Genomic DNA, 19,670 nt, shown 5'->3' with positions numbered 1-19,670 from the left:
ATTGGAGAAGCTACACCAACATAAGCTATCGGAGAAAGTCACACTATAGGAAGTGCTTTCAACTTCCATTATGATAACAGAGCTCACCCCAATCATCACTCATTGAAGAAGCTACACTGATATGTTTAAGAGGTTTCTTGGGCTTGAATGGACTTTAAGAAAACTTTTTGAGGGCTTTGGAAGGGCACTCATATAGGTTGGAGGTTGCTGCCCTTGCTAAGACTACATTACTTGAAGACCCCCCTATGACTACCCAAGTACTAGGTCTTTTATTTTTGAGATGTTCGAGTTACTTCCACCACAACATCCATACTATCACTACTCCCGTCAGTCGTATTGTTGTTCACGATTTTCAAATGTCATTTACCTGTGCAAGTTGAAAGATAAAGATAATAAACTCACAATGCCTTCCCTGTGTCTTAGAAAACTTGAATTTAATAAAAAGAAATAGCCAAAAACAAATAGAAATCAAAAACATATCTCTAAATTTTAATGAAGAAGATTTGTTGCCAAAAGTTCCTCTTGCAATTGCTATTCAGTCCTCACATGCTGCTGCTCGTTCACTTCTTCAAGTTCCTCTTCATAGCAAATGCCAAAATGAACACTTTTCGTCTCTTTTTAGTGTTTTATTTTCTAAACTAGGGTTTGAAATTTTTAATGTATTATATTAGACATGTGGGAGACCACATGAAAGGAGCTTCTAAATTTTTTTAATTTATTTTTTTAATGTCTGACTTGAGAATGGTTGAGGGATTGCCTGATTGTCTCCGACATGCATTTCCATACCCAAGTCGCCTGTTGTGTTGAGTTGCTGCTTTGGGGATGGTCCCCCTTTTCTTTAGAGATTTAGGTGCAGCATTAGGGGCAGAAAATCAGCGTCTGGCATCCCTCTACTATACATTTGACAGGAGTGAGCCAAAAAGTTCAAGGAATGTGTCCCCTTGGAACATAGGTTTGTTGGTCTTATAACTCTCTCCAAGATTAGTTGAGTCAATGTCAACATATCCAATGACCCGCATAATAGGTTAAATGAAGGAGCAAATGTATTTGCAAGTACAAATTAGTTAGAAAGATCTTAAGTTTTAAAAAATTGAATTCTTAAATAAGAAAATCAGAAAATACCAAAACTAGAAATAATCTATCAAATCAACAATTAAAAACTTCTTACTTCATACTAGAGCACCAAATATTATCAAGGATTCTTTTCTTCACACATCTTCCCTTTGGTTTGTTTGACTCATTATATCTACCCTCTCTGATTTGACCACCATGGGTTGTAGACCCTCATGGGCTCAAGCAACCTCTCCAAAAATTTAAAGTAGTTAGGATATCCAGTTTGCACAGGCTTGAGGAATTTATTCTTGGAAAATGTCCTAAATAGTGCAAGAGATTTGTGATGATTGCAAATAAACATTTGCACATCTCTAGCCTTAGACACCATTGCCTTTCTCCAATCAATTTTTGCTGTGTCCTTCAAGGTGTTGTTTAATGCATGCACACAACATTGGGTCCAAAAATGAGCTTATAAGCACCCTCCACCACCAATCCAACTAACTCACCTACAACTCCCTTAAAAATTGATATGTTGCCGCTGGAATGCTTGTACGGATGTCAGAAGGAGCATACGGACCAGGCTAAACGCTGTATGGTGCAGGGTGTACGATGTGATTATGGATACCAAAAATGGCGTATGGTGGAAGAGATGATGCAAGGCCGTACAGTGGAGTGAAAATGAATTGTAGGGTGGCTGTACGGTAGGAACTATGGGTCTATATGATGAGACTATTGAGGCCGTACGGTGAGCCTATGGAAGTCGTATGGTTGGATATATGGAGACCATACGTATGGTTGGGAGAAGGTATGGTTTAGCTTGGAGGCCGTATAGTGAGTAATGCAGTGTGTTGTGAGAGATGGAGGAGGTACGGACAAGAATGATTTTGATCTGCACTCTAAACTATTAATTCCGAATTCATCGAACAATACCAAACAAGAATAAAGATTCGAACACAACCAACCTTCAATCATTAATTTCCAAAAGATGGTGCTCTGACTTGCCAGATCCGAGTGAAGTGTTACAGGCAACGAAATAGGGTGAGGGTTGAATCCCACCGAAACAAGACAAACCAAATAGGGAAAGTCTTTCACTTCTGAAATGGCGAACGACAGAGAACTCCAATAGGAATTCTTAGTACAAAGAAATAATCCAAATTGCATTCCTAAAGACTACCTACAAGTCATGCTTAAATACTCGTTGGGGAAAACTTTCTGAGGGTGTCCAAAGATAGCTGACGGCGACACAAGCGATGGAAAGAATAAAAAATGGGTTCAAGATATATTAAATCAATTGGCCCATTAACAATAGTTTGATTAATGATTTATTTTATAACGGGAATATTACAGTCCTCTTGTTCCAAATTTTGCCTGTCCTCGAGCAATTGCAATGTCAGGTGCTGAAGAATGTGCTCGCCCTCCCACGTCATGTCGTCCAACGGCAAGTGTTTGCAACCCACCAAATATTCTTCACCGTGTGGTTTCGTAGGGTCTTTTCATGTACTTTGATGATCTCGGCTGGTTCCAATATGAGCTTTCCTTCTTCATTGAGCGGCAGAAGTTTTGTGGCTATCGTGACGTTTTGTCGCACGACCTTCTTCAGACATGAAACATGAAAGATGTTATAAATACGGCTCTCATCCGACAATTCCAGCTCATAAGCGACTTCACCAATCCGACGAACTATACGATAGGGGCCATAAAATCGTGGCTTCAATTTTTCTTTTCCCTTTTCCTTCAATGAGAACTGTCGATATGGCTGGAGCGTGAGATAGACCAAGTCCCCTACTTTGAAACTCCTCTTCATCCAGTGTTTGTCGACGTACATTTTCTGTTGATATTGTGCCCGTTGTAAGTTTTCCTTCAGGCATCTAAAGATGTCTTGTTCCTCCTGATGCCAGTCCTTCGCCCTCAGTGCGTGACTGTCACCTAGAACTGTGTTAATAAAGGAAAGGGGTTCGTACCAATATAGATCTTTGAATGGTGCCATTTCGATGGACACGTGGTACGTGGTATTGTAGTAATGTTCTCCTAGGTGTATCCATTTGATCCACGCTCATTGTGCGAAAACGTAGTTCTGGAGGTAACCTTCAAGCCACTTGTTCACAATCTCCGTTTGTCTGTTTGTCTGAGGGTGGTAACTAGTACTTGGTGACAATTCTGTCTCTGCCAACCGAAAGAATTCTTTCTAGAAAACACAGATGAATTACCCATCCCGATCACTGACAATGTTTCAGGGTAACTGTGTAGATGAAAGACTTCTTTAATAAATAGATCGACAACTTGTGCAGCTTGAAAATCTAAGGGGATGACAAAGAAATGTGCGTACTTTGTCAATTTGTCAACCACCACGAAGATACAGTCGTTTTCGTTCACCTTAGGAAGTCCAATTATGAAATCCATCAAGATACTTTCCTAGTTATGTTCTGGAATTGGTAGAGCTTGCAGTAACCCGATAGGTAGAGTATGTTCAGATTTGTTCTGCTGACAGACCGCACACTCTTATATATTGCAATACGTCTCCTTTAAGTCTTTTCCATGAAAACTTCTCCCTGAGAATTCTTTAAGTTTTGAGGAAGCTTGGGTGTCTTGCCAAGGGTGAGTCGTGTACCTCCAAGATTTTTTGCTTCAATTTGGATTCCGACACTAAAAAATTCGACTCTTATAGTAAATGATGTCATCCACGACTTTGTACCGATCATCCTAGGTGTTGCCATCCATTAGCTCACAGGCAAATGTGTTTTTGAAATATTCTACTAACAAATGTGCCTCTAGTCAGTTGAAATCTAGTTTAGTGAGCAGATGGCGGGTTTCCTGGACAAGGTATCTGCAACCATATTGTTCCTTCCTTTCACATATTCAATGTCAAAATCAAAAGTTTGAACCTTGCTTACCCATTTTTGTTGCCTCACGTTCAAGTCTCGTTACTCTAGAAAATATCTCAAACTATTGTGATTCGTACGAACGACAAATTTGGCACCCATTAGATACTGCCAAAACTTGTTTAGTGCATGTACGATGGCCAACATCTCTTTGTTGTAGATGAAATATAAGCGTTCTGTTTGTGTAAGCTTCTTGCTCTCATAAGCTATGGGGTGTTTATCTTGCATTAGTACCACGCCAATGCCTTCTCCAGATGGGTTGCACTCCAAAATGAACAGTTGAGTGAAGTCAAGTAATGCAAGTACCGGACAAGTGCTCACTGCCTCTTTCATCTTATCAAAAGTGAGTTGTGCCTTTTCATTCCACTAGAAAGGCCCCTTGTCAGATTTGTTAAGAGTCCACTGAGCTGAGAGAATCCTTTAACAAACCTCTGGTAGTAACTGCACAGTCCGAAAAACCCTCGCAAATCCGTGAGTGATTTTGGAGGAGGCCAATCAAGGATAGCCTAAATCTTCTCCTGATGAACTTGAACTCTATATTTACTAACAACATGCCTCAGGTACAATATTTCTGTCATACCAAATTCACACTTGGATTGCTTGGAAAGACTGCTCCTTCATGATCCTTAGGACTTCGTCCAAATGCTTCAGGTGCTCCCCCCATGTCCTGCTATAAGTTTAGAAGATCATCAATAAATACCAATAAGTACTTACGTAATTGTTTGTTGAAGATGCGATTCATGCATGATTGGAATGTAGCAGGCGCATTTGTTAATCCGAATGGCATGACTAGGAACTCATAATGCCCGTAGTGACAGCGAAAGGCCGTCTTTTCCACGACTTCCTCCCTCATGCGGATCTAATGGTATCCAGAATGGAGATCTATTTTCGAAAAATAGATTGCGCCATGCAATTCATCCAACAACTCATCTATCCTTGGAATGGGGTATCTATTCTTTATTGTTTCTTTGTTCAACGCACGGTAGTCCACACACAATTGCATCATCCCGTCCTTCTTTTTGACCAACACTATTGATGATGCGAAATGGATAGAATTGGGACAGATCCATCATTTCTCTAGTAGTTCCTAAATCGTCTTTTCGATCTTATCTTTGAATTTTTTGGGATGGCGGTACGGTGTGGTTATGACCGACTTGGCTCATTTTTCAAACTCAATAGTATGTTCAAACCCTAGATGAGGTGGTATGTCGGGAGGAATGTCTATAAGAACTTTATCATGGTCACTCAAAATCTTTTGGAGATCATCATCTTGTGGAGGTGTCCGTTGCCCTTTTATAGGTTTTCCAAAACAAAACAATGTGCAGCCCAAGCAATGTCATAACACCGAAAAATTGGCTCTATCTGATACTAAGAAACTTCCTCCGGACCCTCATTTGCCATTCTCCGGAGAACAACCTTCTTTCCATCGATAACAAAAGTGAAATCTATTTGTTTGAAGCTCTGAGTGTATTCATCAAGTGTCTCCATCCACTGTATGCCCAAAATAACCTTCATGTCATCAAGGTCCACTATGAAGAAATCCTCAGTCACTGTGTGATTTGCTATTGAGATACTTAGTTGAGGAACATGGTGTGTGCAGAGCAGAAGAGTCCCTCTGACAACCTTGACATGAAATCTTGCGTGTGTCTCCGTAGGTAGACCTCTTTGCTTTACCAGAGATGAGTTTATGAAGTTTAGAGTGGCTCCGCTGTCAAGCATCACCATAACCCTTTGTCCTCGAAGGGGTTCCTGTACACGGAATATTGTGCACCTCGGGCTACCCGCTAGGGCGATAGTTCCTCCACATTGTACCAATGTTGCAATTCTTTCTGTACTGTTCAAACTAACCTTGTTGGTGTCGTCGTGATGTTGGTTGTCTACGGAGGGTATTTCTTCCTATTCGTCCTCATCATCGGACACGACCTCAATGTAATGGATCTTTACTTTTCCAAGGCATTTGTGGCTAGGCTCCCAAGGTCCCTTGCGATTGAAACATAATTTCTTCCTTCGGAGCTCTTGTCTAGTGGCTTTGTCCAACGATGGTTTCTTGGGTGGAGGTTTATATCTTTGTCCCTCGAAAACACCAGTGGTTTGGAATGTGAGTAACTTCACAAGGATGATGCCAATGATGTTGCCATACTCTGTTCCTTCTTAATGGCCTCCGACAAGGTGGTAGGATTGAACCCCTTTACCCAACCTTTTAGTGGTTCTGTTAGTCTGTGCATGAAGAGTACTATCCGTCTTCTTTCAGAAATGTCTGTGACCAAAACAAAGAGTTTCTTAAATTCTACAATGTACTGGTCGACCGATCCAGTTTGCCTCAGTTGTGCCAAATCTTTGAAATTGAGTTCCGGATCTTTACCATCAAATCGATCTATCAATCTCTCAGTGAATTTCGCATAAGTATTTATTTGATCATTCTCTAGTGTAATGGTGTATTGATGCCACCATTCATGCGCTACTCCCTCCAAGTGCAATGCCGCAAATTTAATTGCTTCTTTTGGCATGGGATTAAGCTAGAAGTAAGTATCAACCTTCATCACCCACGCTTGTGCAGATATGAATCCGGATCCGTCAAATGGAGACAAATTTTCTTTACTCAACTTCCTCCTGAGATCATCATTAAAATATCCTCTGTTTCTGCCTCTTGAATATCTCATTCTCAAATTTGTGTAATCTTTGTAGGATATATCTTCCTCCAAATTCGCATTCTTCCAATCTTACCTCAGCTGTTCTTGTATTTCTTCAAAGGTCGCTTAATTCCCTCCTTGTGGTGCCTCCGTCCGTGGAGGAAATGACGACATGGAAGGTCGAGAGCGTGCTGGATGAGGGTTTGCTTTACCCGACATTGAGTCCACGCTGTGACCATTTTGTTCACCAGATATTTTATTGTCTGAGAGTTTCTTCCATGAGTTGTTGACTATCATTGATCTGTGCTTGATTCCTCGCAAGCTCCCTCAGTAGTGCCACAAGTTTAGCGGTTGTGGGCTCCGGTTTGGTAGCCATTCTATCAACGAAATGTGTTCTTGTTCTCTTCGGGCTATAAACTCTCATTCACTGTTCACAGGCTGGCAGGATCGAAGCTTTGATACCACTGTGATGACCTGTACCTACAACTCCCCTAAAAATTGATATGTTGCCATTGGAATGCTTGTACGAATGTCAGAAGGAGCATATGGACCAGGCTGAAGGCCGTACGGTGAAGTGAAAATGATTTGTAGGGTGGTTGTACGGTAGGAACTATGGGTCTGTATGGTGAGACTATGGAGGCATACGGTGAGCCTATGGAAGCCGTATGGTGAGCATATGGAGGCCGTACGGTTGGGGATATGGAGACTGTACGGATGGTTGGGAGAAGGTATGGCTTAGCTTTGTGGCCGTACGGTGAGTAATGCAGAGTGTTGTGAGAGATGAAGGAGGTATGAACGAGAATGATTTTGTTCTACACTTTAAACTATTAATTCCGAATTTATCAGACTATACCAAACAAGAATAAAGATCAAAACACAAACAAACTTCAATCATTAATTGCCAAAAGATGGTGCTATGACTTGTTAGATCTTAATGAAGTGTTATAGGTGATGGAATAGGGTAAGGGTTGAATCCCACCGAAACTAGACAAACCAAATAGAGAAAGTCTTTCACTTCCGAAATGGCGAACGAGAGAGAAGTCCAACAAGAATTCGCAGTATAAAGAAATGATCCAAATTGCATTCCTAAAGACTACCTACAAGCCATGCTTAAATACCTGTTGGGGAAAACTTTCCGAGGGTGTATAAAGATAGTCGACAACGACACAAACTACCAAAGCAAAACAAAAATAGGTCTGAGATATATTAAATCAATCGGCCCATTAACAATAGTTTGATTAATGATTTATTTTATAATGGGAATATTACATTACACACCTCAATTAGATTAGTAACTACTTGTACAACATTAGTGGGTGCAACATTTTCTATAATACCTTTCAAAATCTAAAAATTGAAAGCTGCATCCTTCAATTTCTTTAAACAATCTACGACTTTAAGAAAATAGGAGCCCACTATGCTAGTGACAATAAGATTGACGAGTGGCTGATGTTTGATATTTGTCCACCCATCCAGATGATGGAGCATCCATCTCTCAAACATTTTTCTTTAATGTCCTTCATCAACTTTGGAGTAAACTTGATTAAGAAGGCTCGTGTGTAGTTTAGTTTCTTCAGGTGGTAGAAATGAGGGACCAACAACATAGATATGTTTGTGTTAAGATCATAGCTTCAATCAGTTTGATTTAATTTGAAGATGCAATGTTGATACATATATATATTTTATAATTATACTATATATTTATGTAATCTAATATATATTACATTATATATATAATATATTATACATACATACACACACACACACACACACACACACACACACACACACATATATAAATCATATGTTATATTGTGATTTATATTGTTAATATATATTAACTAATAATGAACAATCATAAAGACATGTCTCTTCATGAGACATGTCTCCTACTCTTATATTTATAAGAGTTTGGGATCTGCATTTGACAAATATCAGTTATAACGACAATATTACTATATTTGTAGAGATCCAAATTTTAACATGGTATTAGAGCTAGACTGCAAATGTATATAAGAGGTAGTCCTAGCTAGATTGTATGATGTTGAGATGCTGGGCTATACTACTACCTTGATCCCTGTGATAGCATTCAATGTGACACATATGATGCCTATTGCGAATACTAAATCAGTCAAACTGTAAGATGCCACAATAAGATGACGAAATTGAACATCGACTTGAATGTGTTATCACACGAAAATGCCGACTGATCTTGTCAACACATCAATACTACCCATCCTCACCATGGACTCGCCAAATGTTTTACACCAATTAGATAAATTCAACTTGTACTCACCATATTGCGATTGGAAGCAGTCGAAAGTAAGGTTGATTAGATGTTAATATTCCACATTTTTTATATAAAGTTGTGTATAATATAGGTTGTCAAGCTAGATGGCTGAAATTTTCTCCAACGCCACGGTTGTGTCAAGAGCATTTTGGGAATTTTATGAGATTTTGTGAGTGGGTGTTATGATCTACCACCAAGTCTATCCACCGTCAATGATTTGTAACTGCTATCATTTAGCCTTCCACAAATGTCTCGTGAGTTACATTATGATGAGCGATTGATTATGGCAGAAGAGCAACGACTTCTGGTATCCTGTTACGAATATGAGGATGAACTGTTACAATAATTACATCTTTGCAGTGTACTTAAGTTAATAATATCGATATGAATTTTCTGTTCAGCAATCTTCAATCTATCCTTATTAAGTTTCATAGGAATGTCACATATGCTCAATTGATATATTATTTGTGATTGGTATCCTTTATTTTGGAGATTATAAATTAAAGCTACTTCAGAGCCAAGGCACTTGAAAGAATGGGAAATGAATATTGTTCTAGCAAATTGAATATTGATGGAAAACAATTGAGTATTTAGCAAATATTACCGTGTATGGTGAAGTGAAAAATATTCCTGTCATATTTGGCTGCACAACTCTCCCAAGTTCAAGAAATATATTGAGGAATACATGGATTAATGGTCTATTGGTAAGGGTTGTATAGTTGATTCTCACACAGTGATGATTTTCACACTTTAGTCTCCAGACTTCTCTAGAAGATTTAGGGAGTTGTGGAGATTAGCACGAGAGCTTGGGTGTTTTGTTAAGCGTCCAATTGATCATGCACATAATCTTTGGATATCATTTCACATTTTATTTTGCTACTATGTGAATCTTGAGATTGTTAGCATTTATTTTATTTAATGTGTTAATAGTGGTACACCTAAGAGCACACAGGGGTTGTTAATGGATTACTTCAGCATTGTCGTTGTAAGTTTTGGAGTCTACAAAAATAAGGAGAAGCTCTGACTACTTTGAAAAATGTGTAGCATGGACGAATGACTGAAATAAATGATCTTGGACATTAATATTATATTTGGATGATGATATAGTTACCTCATACACAAACAATACTTGACAATGTTAATAACTTTGAGCTTCCAATGGAATTCATTAAGTTGTACATATAAGAAATTAAATTTAGTCAGCACCGGATACTAATCAGTGTGGGAGCCTTAAGAATTGGAAAAGGTAAGTACGTTGATATTAGGCAGTTGAAATCATTGCTGACAAACTCAAATTTATAATCTGTAGATATATTGAGACAAAATTCCTCACTTGCACCTGGCGGGAAAAGAGTTGAAAAGTATATAAGTGAATGAAGGACTAACACCAGGAAAGATTCAGGAAGTTCAAGGAGGACCCTTTAATTTTTCAAAGTCATTGGTGGAAGATATTCATTTGTGTCGTGGACATGACCTTGGACTATGAAGAGCATTCTTTGTACTAAAGTCATTCTTTCTCCACTAGCATACAAAATCATTTTATCGAGCATAAATTTATTAAGTCCTTAGCAAGTATGAAGACAAATATTATAGAGGAGGAACTTTGAACAAAGGTTGATAGCCAAACCACAAGTGATAGTCATGGTTGACTATAAAGAAATTAATCAATTTATAAACTTCTTGACAAAAGACAATGGATATTCAGATCAAATCCTGAAATGAAGAAAGTACCTTGAAGATTGATGCCTAAAGAATAACTGTGAGTTGAAAACTATCGCAATGTTTGAAACTTCCAAATCAGTGACATGATCTATCTAATAGGGCTCAAACTGCAACAAATGGACTTAATTCATTAAGGATGGAAAAGGGGCATTTTTATGTAATAAGTGTCAAAAATTGAAGAATTCTATCTAGGCAGCACAATCTTTCAACTAGTTATTCCTGCCACCATAAACAACATATGGGCATTATAATTGGATGTTAATCCAAAACATTGTGGACTTAGTATAAATTACAGTTTGGCATCTGTTAAAAGATCTGCTAATATGGATCAATACATTTTGCAAACTTGGAATAAACAATATGCCAACGTCAAACAATTAGAAAACTCTACGATCAGAAAATAAACATGCTATAGCCAAGCACGTCAAGTTGATGGCAAATGTGGGGACGATGGCAGTGATGATTATACAAGAACTAATGCTTTTAACACAGCCACAGAGAACTGCTATTAATGCAGCCACAAAGATGAGTGGAAATTGATTAATTGTCTCTCATTGGACTTGATTGTGACTAAAAACTCTATAATATAAGAACGAGTGGAAATTTTACATTGTGGGGGGAATAATAGTCAATGTTCCATTCCCACTTGAACCTCAAATAATCTAAGAAGACAATTTTGAATCTTCATGTGTAGATAAGTATTCTTATTCTTTTACATTTATCTCTCTCTTATTTGTATTTCTATACATACTATAAAGGTTATTTGCCTTGATCTTTTCCTTTATGGTTGAGGATGTTCTTACCGGAAAAGAAAGTTGGTACTTTACACATGCTACCAGATATTGTGCATTCTCAATTTAATGGAAGTAGCTCCAAAGAACTTGATGATCAAAATGAATAAAATGAGGCTCTTCAAGTAACATCTTTGATGATTGAGATTATCTGATTCTTCTACATTAAGAGGGAGTATGACAGTTCTTCGAAGGCAACACAGGAGCTTAGAAGATTGATACTCAGTGGGACTCTAGAAATACATGTGTGTGACTACATGATTTTGATGGGCCTACTTTTTAGTGCATCATGAGGAAGTACTGACTTATTACTAGAAAATCAAAAGTTTCATAGTGACTTCGACATGCATCCTTGGGTGAAGAGAACTTTCTGAGGAAGTAACTAAGAGGACCTGACTTCCCAGGATCAATGTTCAGAGGGAGAATTTTGAGGTGCAATCCTTTGTAAATGATATCTTCTCTACGAGGAAAAGTTCTAAGTAAAATTTATTGTAATTTATTCTTCTCTATGAGATAGAATTGAGGTGAAAACCCTTATTCCACCCTCTAGTAGCAGCTATGGTGGGTCCACCCTCTGACTTGGTTCATGGTGGATATCATGTGAGTTACTTCATGATGCTGTTGTGATTATGTCATGGAAGATGACAATCTTTCATTGATGTATATATTTAGAGGGGAGCTATTGATAGGTGACAATCTTATCAATAGCTGGACCTGTTATCATAACATACTACATTAAGTTGTTGTCCCAGAGTGCCGAAAGTTATGATAATGAATAGAAGGTAACTATTGTAAGGTGACGATCTTATCAATAGTTGACCTATCTCCTAACACCAAAATGTGTTGGAGCAAGTGTTATCTTGGTTCTTTGGGTCAGACACGTTGATAACGAACTTATCATGGTTCTTTGGGCCGGATTTTGCTGGACACTATGAAAGTTTTTATGGTTCTTCAGGCTGGATCTTGCTGGGCACCATAACTTAAGTCTCTCATAGACTATGCTTAAGGTGGTGTTTAAATCTTGTAATCAAATTGCTATAATTCTCCCTTTGTTAAAGATGGAGGGTTGAGAAATTTAGCCTCATAGTGAATTGAAGCAAATTCCATATGTAATATATGTTAATATATGTGTGAGTTGATGAATTTTTGTTGATATCTGTAAGTATCACATTGAGATGATGTATCTCCATATGCTTGAGAGCATATTGTGTTCCATAACAAATCTTCCCTCGCTAAGAGGGAGTGTTAAGATTATAGCTTCAGTTGGTTTGATTTAATCTTAAGATGCAATGTTGATATATATATATATATATAGATTATAATTATACTATATATATAATATATATTACGTTATATATATAATATATTATACATATGCATTAAATTATATTATATTATATATATATTGTTAATATATATTAACTAATAATGATCAATCATAATGACATGTCTCTTCATGAGACATGTCTCCTACTCTTATATTTATATGAGTTTGGGATTTGCATTTGAAAAATATCAATTATAATGACAATATTACTACATTTACAGAGATCCAAATTTTAACAGTTTGTACATTTTTTAAAACATGATGAGCGTGACACATGGAATTGTATAAGACCAAAAATAAATTTAGCAATAGATGATTTAATCGCATCTCGTGCTTGCAAATTAAACAAGTTAGGAACATTGGTTTCTCTCTTAGTCTTCTTTGCCTTTCCTTTAGCTGAAATGGGAGTGGGCGTGACACTTCCTTCCCTATGAGAAAGATATTACGATAATAGATAGTTTCTATTATCTCTGTTTAGTATCTAATGGTTATCTATTTTAATCTTCTGTAAATATTAAAATGTTTCTAATATCTAAGTTTTTCATTCTAGAATAGAATGTTTCTATCATTTACAATTGTTTCTTAAGGAAACATCGTTCAGTCTCTTGTATAAATTGATCTCTTGATCACTGTTAATATCAAACAAATATTTTCCACTTACTTCGTAATATGGTATCCGAGCATATACTCTAAATACTTTCAAAAATAATTATAATTTCTTGGTTGAAACTATCTACCTTTTATTTTCAAAATTATTTACATGCATATTTGCTTCCAACTCTCTCTATAATCCGATTAGGGTTTTTGTTATGAGAGATCTAAATCCGTTGACTTCTGATTTTTGGTGGATTTTTTGAGATCTCAATTGGGTTGTCTATTTTTTCTAGGTGCCTCAATTTTCGAGGCAACTGATGTAGAAACCGACAACATATTCTTTCTGAGTTTTTCGAGCTCTCTTCTAGGTCACTCGTCATATTTTTTGGGTCTCTACTTTTTGAGGGTTGCATGCACTTGCATGTTGTTTACATGTGTTGCTTTACCATGCAAAGTCTTGTGTTTTGCCTCCCTTAAAAATTCTAGTAGGTTTTCATAGTTTTTTCCCTCAAAAAAAAATTTTCTGATGGGGTTTCATATTTTTTTCCCTAAATTTTTTTTAATGGGTTTCTATAAAATTCCCCTTAAAAATTCTGATTCTGTAATTCGCAAAGTTGTGTGGGATTCCTTTGTGGGTTTGTAATTGTTTCCTAAAAAATGAAGCTTTGTAATGTTAGGGTTTGATTGATTTTCACCTCAAAAATCATGTTGGGTTTTGATTATTTTTTACCCCAAAAATCATGTTGGGTTTTGATTGATTTTTCACCCTAAAAATCATGTTTAGTTCTTTCGATTTTCTCCTAAAAATCACGCCTTTTTGTGGTTTGTTTTGGAGCATTATGCTCATCTGCAAAGCTTTGGAGTGTTATCCAAAGTACCATCAACAGTCTTTTCAACAGACATCCTCTACTCCAAATTCAAAAGGCTCCTGGAAGAAGAACATTCAATGCAACTATTGCCTCAAGTTTGGTCACATGAAGGTTGAATGTCAGAAGTGCTTAGCTGCCCTATCTAAGCAATCTGGTTTGCAGCCCATAGCGAATAGTGCAGAGTGCTCTAAGCAGATAGAATCTGCCTCTTACGCTTTTTGACAGCTTCGTGCTCTGGATAGATTAACCATTAAGGGAGGGTGTTATGAAAATAGATAGTTTCTATTATCTCTATTTAGTATCTAATGGTTATCTATTGTAATCTTCTGTGAATATTAGAATGTTTCTAATATTTAGTTTTTTGTTTCTAGAATAGAATGTTTCTATTCTCTATACAATTGTTTCTTAAGGAAACATCGTACAATCTCTTGTATAAATTGATCTCTTGATCACTGTTAATAGCAAGCAAATATTTTCCAATTACTTCATAATAAAAGATACATTCTCTATTTAAATCCCTGATTTTAATTCCTCCATTATACACATCTTTAAGTAAAACATAGTGCAAATATTGCTCTCCTAATGTCAATTAAGAAGGGAATTTAGCAAATGTCTCTTTGAATTGCAAATCATAAAACATCAAGATGTGCACTAATGGATAAATAGAATAATCTATTCAGAACAAATAATTGTAAAATGAATAGAAATATATACTATGGCAAAACCCTTATGGGTAACAAATCGACACACCAATATAGAGTTCCATTGTATAACAGTAAAATAATTTACATACAGGTATACACATCTCTTTGATGGTTTTATAGCCCTTGATCAACAAACAACTCTACGAAAAAGTTCCAACAAAATTCACTTTTGAAACTTTTCTAAGTTAGTTCAGTTTCTTCTTCACAACTGGTCCTCTTAACAATCTAAGTGTTTGATTCAGCCTTCAAACTTATTCATCACTATGTGACAATTGAATTCTAATTTTGGTTGATCAATTGTTTAAATGACAAAACAACTTCGAACAAACGCATAAGACATATATTTCAATTAATCACTAAAAACCACATCAGTAAAGTCAACAACGTCAACCAGTGATCCCCATATGTTTGTCTCTACAACTTGTCGATTTAGCCTTCAAAACATTCTTTGAACACAAATATATTGTTAAGGGTCATTGGAGAAACTACACCAACATAAGCTATCGGAGAAAGTCACACTACAGGAAGTGCCTTCAACTTTCATTCCGATAACAAAGCTCACTTCGACAATCACTCATTGAAGAAGCTACACCAATACGGTTAAGAGATTTCTTGGGGTTGAATGGGATTTTAGCAAACTTTTTGAGGGCTTTGGAAGGTCATTCATATGGGTTAAAGGTTGCTGCCCTTACTAAGACCACATTACTTGAAGACCCTGCTATGACTGCCCTAGTACTAGGTCTTTTACTTTGAGATGTCTAAGTTTCTTCCACTACAACATCAATACTATCACTACTCCCCTTGTTATTGCTGCTCATGATTTTCAAATGTGAAATATTTCAGTTTAAGGGGTTTAGCTTATCTGGTTGAAGCAACGAGTTATTATTGTGGAGACCTCGATTCAAATCCCGAGAGGGACATCTTTGTGGAATTCTAAGTCGCGACTCTTGGTCTTCTATTAGTTGTATTTGTGTAATGAGCCTGGATTAATATGTTTTCCTTTATCAGAAATGTAATATATTAAGTTCAAATATTTAAGATTGATATATTCAATATACTACTATGATGGCAATAATTTGAATTGTTTCAATCAAATAGCATACAAGTTATAATAAATATTATTAATGTTAAATTCATAATCTCCAAAGTCCCTCGTGAACAGTCATAATTATAGATATATTATTATTTCAAAATACATTAATATCATTAACTTCCAATATATAAATCTTGCTATTATAAATATTATCAATGTTCAATAAACCTAAATCTAATTTGATTATTAAAAACATCCTTTTAATCCAAGGAAACCCTAATCTACTAATTATTATTATATTGATGCTTACATATGATTACAAGTGTTTACTACATAAATCTAATAATGCTTACTAAATAAAATATACTATAAACATTGAACTATGCGAATAAGAAAGTTAAAACTATAATCAAATCATATTTAAGAGACATGACTTTACATTTGTGAATGCTGAAGGATATATAAATACCAGTATTAGGGTTAGGTCACAAAAAGACGGAGAAATGGTGGTGAATACAGTATAAACCACCAAGCGATAGAGTGAAGAATAATAATATTACAAGTTGCGTTCGACGCTCAAAAATCTTCCTCCCGACAACCGGTCACACAGCGTACCAAGAGATAATTAACTCTGTGCCGCAGACTGACAGCCCTGCAAACATTTACTACAAGGTACGATACTCGGATCCGGCCATGATAATATGCTTTCAAAGTTTGCAATAACATTTATGCTATGAACATCGCTGATGGATTTTATTATTAATAGTTATAATTGAGCCACACGTATTACCGATTGGTGGCATATGTATTACATAGAGATTAATCAAATATAAAAGCTCTTTCATCCATCAACTTAAATTGGTAAAAATAATTCATGAATATACATAGAATGGAATCAGATCAATTTATATAAATATTTAAACATATATATATGCACACAATGATAAATATTTCAAATAGTAATAATGCGTAAACAATCATGACAATAATGAGATATTGTTACATTATACTTAACAACAATCTTAAGGATTATCATTAAAATGTATTTTCAACTTATAATCCAGAAAGTCTTGCTCTCATCTGAGTTATGACATCTTAAGATAGGGAGGTGGTGGAGGGAGAGGCGGAGTAAATTCGAGCACTTGACGGTATCCTCCAGGGAGCCGCTTGTAGTTTGTTTCATGCGCTCTCTGCAATGTCAATCTACCGTCTCGAGATGATCATAACCAGGAGAGAGAAGATTGCCTGGCACTATAAGGTGAAACTTCCTAAACAAATTAAATTAATTAATTATAATGCTCAACTCCTCAAACTTTAAATAACAATAAGGATCCAAGGCGTGTTTAATTTGAATGACTTCCTAACTTATACCCAATTTTGAATATCAGGTTAAAGAATTGAAAAGGGGTCATTACAATTTGTCTCATTGTAAAAAGGTGGATTCTAAGTTGTGACTCTTGGTCTTCCAATTGTTGTTTCTAGTGTGGTTGCTTGTAAGGAGCTTGAATAAGGTTGTAAGTTTTATGTTGTTGCTCGGATGAGCACAAGATATGTAAATGATTTAAAAATAAAAAAAAATGTGAAATAGTTCTGTAAGTTCAAAAATAAAAATAATAAACTCAATTAATGCCTTCCCTGTGTGTTACAAAACATAATTTAAAAAAAAAGAAATAGCCAAAAACAAATAGAAAATCAAAAACATACCTCTAAACTTTAATGGAGAAGATTTGTTGCCAGAAGTTCCTCTTTTAATTGCTATTCACTCCTCACAAGCTGCTGCTCCTTCACTTCTTCAAGTTCCTCTTCTTAGCAAATGCCAGAATGAACTCTTTTAGTCTCTTTTTAGTGCTTTATCTTCTAAACTAGGGTTTGAATTTTTTAATGTATTCTATTAGTCATGTGGGACAACAACATGAAAGGAACTTCTAAAAAAATTGTTTATTTTTTAATGTTTGACCTGAGAATTGTTGAGGGATGGCCTAATCATCCCCGACATGGATTTCCATACCCAAGTCACATGTTGTGTTGAGTGGTTGTTTCAAGGATGGTCCCCCTTTTCTTTGAAGATTTAGGTGCAGCATTTGGGACAGAAAAACACCATCTCTGCATCCCTGTACTATAGCAGGGATAGGAGTGAGACAATAAGTTCAAGGGATTTGTTCCAATGGAACATAGGTTTGTTGCTATGGTCTGAATTTGCAAAGATGTTTTTTTTGATTGTGGTAATGTTATGCAAGTAGGTGGTATGCTCTAGTTTGGGATTCATGAAATTCTTATAATATCATTTTTTTTCCGCATCTTCAACATACCCATTGTTCAAATAGATATCATTAGTTTTAGATTGAATGCTTAATTTTGTATTGGTTAAATCTCTTATCAGTATTTGAATTTTAACAGATGTCCTATTGTTTCAAAATTTGTCATTGTTCTACTAGAACTGATAATCTCCTCAAGTGCATTTTTCTATTTTGAACAATGTAACAACAGTACTGGGGTATGTTGGGACAAGTTTCTAGGACAAGGGGAAAATGGGCCTCATTTTTGGGATAGTAGGGAGACGGCTAGGGGACGGCGGCAAGGGGAGGAAGGAGCAAAGAGGGGTGTTGTATAGTATACATATAGAACTTGAAATGCTTGTTATGAAATGATGTTTCAGTAGAACATACCAAATTAAAATACTTGAACATAGCAAAATTGCAACATGAATTAGAACCATTGAACATTCAGCATAGTAGCATATTACATACCCAATAGTAACATTCAAAAATCAAATTTCAAATATAAATCCAAGTCCCCATTCCAGTGGCAGCATGGTTGCGAAATGGCGAAGGTGGGGGTACTTGGGTACACAAGTACCTAGTGCGGGACGTCTCGGTGACAAGTACTCTGAAGTTTGGGAGGGGGGTGTGAGTCCCCGTGTAACACTGATTTTGAATCCCCTTTTTTGCTGTGAACATCACCTCACATGATGGATCTTAACTTAGACCATTTTATCTTATGAGGGACAAGTTATTGGGAACCACTAGTTTGATAGATGGAATATTCTATATAATTATTATAAAAAAATAATATTAATAATGTTGTGTGATAATGTCAGGTGTATAAAGTATGAAATGGTTTCACAAATTTTTAATTTAAAAAATATTAAAGGTATTTATAGTTAATAATGTTTTGGGCTTCTTCAAATATGAGGCATAACTATTTTGGATCCAATATTTTGATATGTGCAAATAATGTGGAATTGACTATTCATAGTTTATCTGGGGTTTCACTTAATTTGTGCATTGTTTTGTAAAATCAATTCTTTATTTCTATGTTGTGAATATTCAATATACCATTTTAACTAGGGATGTAGCTAATACAAGTGTAAATTTGTCAGTGATTTAGGCTCAATCGAATCTTGTAATTATTAAAATAGTCTGTAAGAAGTAGCACATCATATCTGACACAGTTTACTAGCAGTTATTTTCGCTGATTAAAGAAGTACAGGACAGCTGGAAGATATCTTTATTTTGAAAAATGAGGAATATATAATGGACTGATATGTGTGGAAACATAGAATATAATATTTTTGTAATCTAATCTAAACTAGTAATATGCTATTTTAAATTTTTATTAAAAAATATGGAACATTTTTGTTTTGTTTGGGAAATTTGTAAATCCTGGAATTTAATTTTGAAAATGTGGCTAATTTGCAAAATAACCAATAAAATACTGCCTTGGGCAGACCGTGGCTAACCTTGTAGTTATTACAGTAATATATGGGAACTAGCACTTA

General features: G+C 35.9%; 1 protein-coding gene across 3 annotated transcripts in view; it reads left to right on the top strand.

The window, feature by feature from the left end:
• Positions 1 to 19,670, top strand: part of LOC149541838 (Plastid-lipid associated protein PAP / fibrillin family protein) — a 178,211-nt gene that overhangs the window by 36,384 nt on the left and 122,157 nt on the right. The window lies entirely within an intron of this gene.

Source organism: Cupressus sempervirens, chromosome 8 (genome assembly GCF_028749045.1).
Source record: "Cupressus sempervirens isolate cs-2001-9-10 chromosome 8, ASM2874904v1, whole genome shotgun sequence".
In the NCBI taxonomy this organism is placed as follows: Eukaryota; Viridiplantae; Streptophyta; class Pinopsida; order Cupressales; family Cupressaceae; genus Cupressus; species Cupressus sempervirens.
This window is presented reverse-complemented; position numbering and strand designations above follow the sequence as displayed.